The sequence below is a fragment of the Talpa occidentalis genome, unplaced genomic scaffold, assembly GCF_014898055.3.
Source record: "Talpa occidentalis isolate TD23 unplaced genomic scaffold, MPIMG_talOcc4v2.1 talOcc4.3, whole genome shotgun sequence".
NCBI classification, from domain to species: domain Eukaryota; kingdom Metazoa; phylum Chordata; class Mammalia; order Eulipotyphla; family Talpidae; genus Talpa; species Talpa occidentalis.
In genome coordinates, this window is record NW_023603184.1 from 93,329,550 (window position 1) to 93,334,451 (window position 4,902).

General features: G+C 33.4%; 1 pseudogene; it reads left to right on the plus strand.

Annotated features, from left to right (window-relative positions):
* Positions 1-4,589: 4,589 nt before the first annotated feature.
* Positions 4,590-4,684, plus strand: LOC119256489 (U2 spliceosomal RNA; annotated as a pseudogene).
* Positions 4,685-4,902: the final 218 nt, after the last annotated feature.

Sequence of the window (4,902 nt, forward strand, 5' to 3'; positions counted from 1 at the left end):
ATTCTGACAGATGTATCTTGCTTTGTATTTTTCATAGTACTTATTTTTACAAGCTAGTAAATATTATTGATTTGTTTTTCTGACCCCACCCCCTTCCATTACAATGTAACTTCCATGAGGCCCACATATTTGAAGACTCTGGAGCAGGCATTTGAATCTGCCAGGAAATCGAGGGTCATGCATGCCCACTTCCTAATTATTTACCAGAGAATTGGAAAGAAGGGCAGGCTCTGTGTTTCTCCTGATGAGCATTGGGGGAGGAAACAGGCACATTCAGAAAGATGGAGCGTGGGTCAAGTGACGCCTTACAGATCTAACTACTCTAGGAAGTTATCTATTATATTTCCAATTTCAGGGAGTATGTCCATGTTCTGGCTATAGGGGGCCATTGAGAGTAATGGGAATTGGTGTATAGAGAGGAAGAAATGCTGGAGATTTTTGAGCATATTAGGGGATGGAAACTGTGCACGAGCAGGGAGAGGGAACCACAAGACTTTATACTAAATTGAGCAAGTAGCAACTCAGATATCAAAATAATATTAATGAAAGTTACGTGTGGCACACAGTTCTGTGTATTTCTCTAATGATTTTTGCATTGACTCCAATATGAATGTGCCAGAGCAATGTATCGAATGCTATTAAACCACATATTTGAAAACACAGCAGAACTAACCATATGCTCTATATGTTTAAAAAAAAACACTTGGGCAATTCAATTTGTTATTGAATTATTGGTTTGCTTTTTAAAAACAGGTAATGTTGGCTTACAGCATATATAATTTAGGAATATATAATTTAGGAATATAGATTTGTACCTTCAGGTGTATGTTAACACCACACCCACCACCAAGGCACCCATTGCACTCCATTATAGTCCTCTGAGCTCGCTTCCCCTTTGCATTCTGCCCCCTTCCTTCCCTTCTATTAGTCTCAATTCTATACTCAGTTTACTAGTACTGATTTCTTTTTAACAGAAATGATCAGTGATATAAAATGAATAAGCCTGTAAATATATATTCCAGACACAGAGCAGCACAGGGCATGAGTAACTATAACTGCTTTGCTAAACATAAAAATGACAGATGGGAATGAAGGATGACTTTTTGTCTCCACTGAGGAGTGTGATATGTGGGTCTTTTCTAATTCAGACCATTTTTAGTAACCACTTTAATTTCTAAATGCTATTTAGAAATGTGGGTCTTAATTTCCAAGTAGGTAGAATTACTTGAGTGGGTTTATTGTTATATTAATTTTCTTGGATTATGATTACAGAATGAGGTAAGTAATATTTCTACATCAGAACTTTTGCTAAGGACTTCTTTGTGTGTTCATTACATAACTGATTTTGTAAATATTTCATGACATGTAGGAAAAAAAGAATATTGTCCATTTGAAGCATCTTATTATGAGTGTATTTATCATGGTATTTAATTCCTTTTTTCATAGTCTTCAACCTACCTTTGATAGAGGAATTAAAAATCTCTCACTATATTTCTGGGTTTTTTCACATCTAAAGACTTTTCTTCTTTATATGCTGTTTTGCTCATATACATCTATGAATGTTTCTTCTTCAGAAGACAAGATTTTATCTTATGATTTGTGAGTTTCATCACATTCTAACTTTTTATTTATATATTGTTACTGAATTCTCATGTTCTCTAAGTAAAAACCCAACACCAGTGAACTCAAATATAACCCTAAAACTGCACCAGTATCCATGGAAATATAAATAAATTATTAATTAGGCAATCTAGTTTTCATCTATTTATGAATATTGCTCAGTTTCCCTTCAAGTCTCTGAAACCATCTCTCCCAGCTCTTTGTGAATTCGAACTTTTGCTTCTCAAGAACATCACTTTCCTCTACTGGGAAGCATATAAAGTTGGTTCTGACTGGAGGCTACAGGCCCACAGAAATCACCTTCTGGCTGGTTTTTTCCCACCCCATGCCCCTTTCCTATTTGGATCTTTAGCTAACCCTGAAAAGCCCACCTTGCCTGTGTTTTCTATACATATTTAGATTTTATAACTTTACTCCAAAATTTTCTCAAGATTCATCTTTTCCAAGAGACTCCTATAACACAGCCAATTTTATAATTTTGGCTTTAAAATATGTAAATATATATTTTTTCTCTCAACATCTCTCTAATGCACTCTTAAGGTCATGAGATGTGTTTTTTGCTTGGTTTACTTCACTTTTATCCTAGAATAGTTACATATGGGCTTTAGATATTTTATGATGTATGAATTATGTTTGCAGTGGTTGTGTATAAACACAAAACATATCAAAATTGAAGAATCTTTGAGTCACCAGTAGTAGAACAGCATTGCAAATTATTTCAGAAAGAGCTTTATGAAATATCAATGTAAAGAAAGAGTATTTTTGAAACTATAAAGAATCAAAGTAGAATTCTGGCATTAAATGATGTTCATGAAAATGATGCAAGATTTATTGATTAAAATACAATAAAAATGAATGAAGGGTGTAAACACATTCACAGACAGAAATACAAAAGACTTTTCTTAAACATGTGAAGAGATACTCAACTTCCTTCATAATAAAAGAAATTAATATTAAACCAATAGGAACTTTGATTCTGGCCAAGAGTGAGCAAAAGAACCAGGTTTAATCTGTCTTAAACAGTAGAAAACTAGAAAAAGTGTATGAGATAAGATCTTTCAGATATTGGACTAAAACAGCCCAAGTCTGTGATTGCTGGCTCCCCCCAGCACACACACACGACACATAATTGCTCTAGTTTACTGTGCCTAGAGACTGTTTCTAGGCTTTAGTGCAAAAAATAGGGAAAAAACAAATCTAGGCTATATTACTGAGAAGAGGAGAAAAATAGGAGTTCAGGGAGATCAAAAGTTAGAAACTGTGGGACAGGTACAAGTTCAGAGAGAGAATCTGAAGATTCACAAGGGGATCCTTGAGGCTTTCACTGATTCCTAATCTATAACATGAAAGGAAATTCCCTACAGCTGGGTTGAAAAACACCGACTATCAGTAGACAGACAAATTCCAAGATCTTATACAGGCTAGGAATGGTTGGTATTTATACTAGTCAGAGTGGAAAAACCTCATATTTGGGCATTGAATGGAATACTAAGAAATAGAGCTAAACTGATGCCAGACTAATGTCTTATCTGGATCTATCTTAATCATGTTTAATAACAAGCCTTGAAATAATACAACTAATTTAAAATTAATTATACATAAAAGTAATATATAGTATTAATTAAGGAAATATGAGAAATCCAGCAAAAAAGACATAAAATCACAATGTTCCTATAAAGTGTAATGCAGGCAATATGATTCATAACCAAGAAAAAAAATCAATATAAACACACGAAATATGTAAAGTAGCAGGCAAGGATGTCAAACTAGCTATCATTAATATGCTTTTAAACATGTTTTAAAAACATTATGAGAAGAGAAATGGAAGATGAAAAATAAATAAATGGTACTTGCATAAAGTCCATTTTGTAGTTTTTAAGTAGATGAAATTTCAATATTTGCAATTAAAAGTGTACTGAATGGGGTTAATATCAAATCAGCAACTGTGAGTGATCAGTGGTCTTGAAGGCATAGCAATAGAAGGTGTCTGAAATAAAGCACACAGAAAAAGACAAAAAATGATCATGTAGTGGTAACCTATAAGACAAAATTAAGTGTTTTAATATTCACTTACTTGGGGTTGCCTGAAAGGGAGTGGGGACAGAAAAATAATTTAAAAATACTAATTAAAATCATTCTAAATTTTACAAAAACTCAAACCCCAAAATTTAGCAGATTAAACACAAAGAAAATAAAGACAGAGTACATCATAATCAAATTGTTGTAAAGTACTGACAAAGAAGAAATCTTAAAAACAGACAGAGTATCCAGATACATTATGCACAGAGGAACAGAGATAGGAGTGGTGAAGATTTCTTATCAGATAGTATGCAAGGCAGAAGGCAGAAGAGAGACATCTTTAAAGTACAAAAGAAAAGAAATCTGTCAACCTAGAATTCTTTACAGTCAAAATAAAAGTAAAAAAAAGACATTCAGACATACAAAGCTTGAAGAATTCATCATCACCGTATCTGTACTTCTAGAAATATTTTTAAAGGTTCATCAGGGAGAAGGAAAGTAATACCATGGGGAAATTTGAATTTTTGCAAAGGACTGAAGAGCACTAGAAATTGAAAAAATTTGGAAATATAACAGGCATATTATTTCTTTTAAAATCTCTTTAAAAGCTAATCATTTATTTAAAGCAGAAATATCAACATTATGAAGGTTATAGCATACATGGTAGTAAAAAACATGACATAAATAGCAAAGGATAGGATGGTGGGAAGTGCAGTAAAATATAAGTTTCTTATACTGTATCTATAAAGAGTATAACAGTATTTAAAAGACTGGTACATTAAAGATGTAAATTGCAAATCCTAAGACAACCATTAAAACAATGAATCGAGATGTAACAAATAGTTAAGATAAAAATGAGATCACAAGGTAGGAATACAGTAGTTTTAAACTAACCATATTATTAATCATATTAATTTAATCTAAATGCCCCAATTGAAATGAAGATTATCATCTCTTTTGGGCCTTTTGGCTAAGATCAAGTGTATTATCTGTTCTTATTAGTAAAATGCAAATTATCAGATTTAACACAAATGCAGGACCCTATGATATGCTATTTACAAGAAACCCACAACTCAAAAGAGATCACCAGTTACACACACACACACACACACACACACACACTCACACAATGCACACACACATATAATTCAAATATTTAAGTAAAAATATCTATAATGAGGCCTCCCCTGGTGGCGCAGCAGTTGAGCACTGGGCTGCGAGGCTGCCACGGCCTCTGCAGTCCTGGTTCGTTCCCCGGCTGCC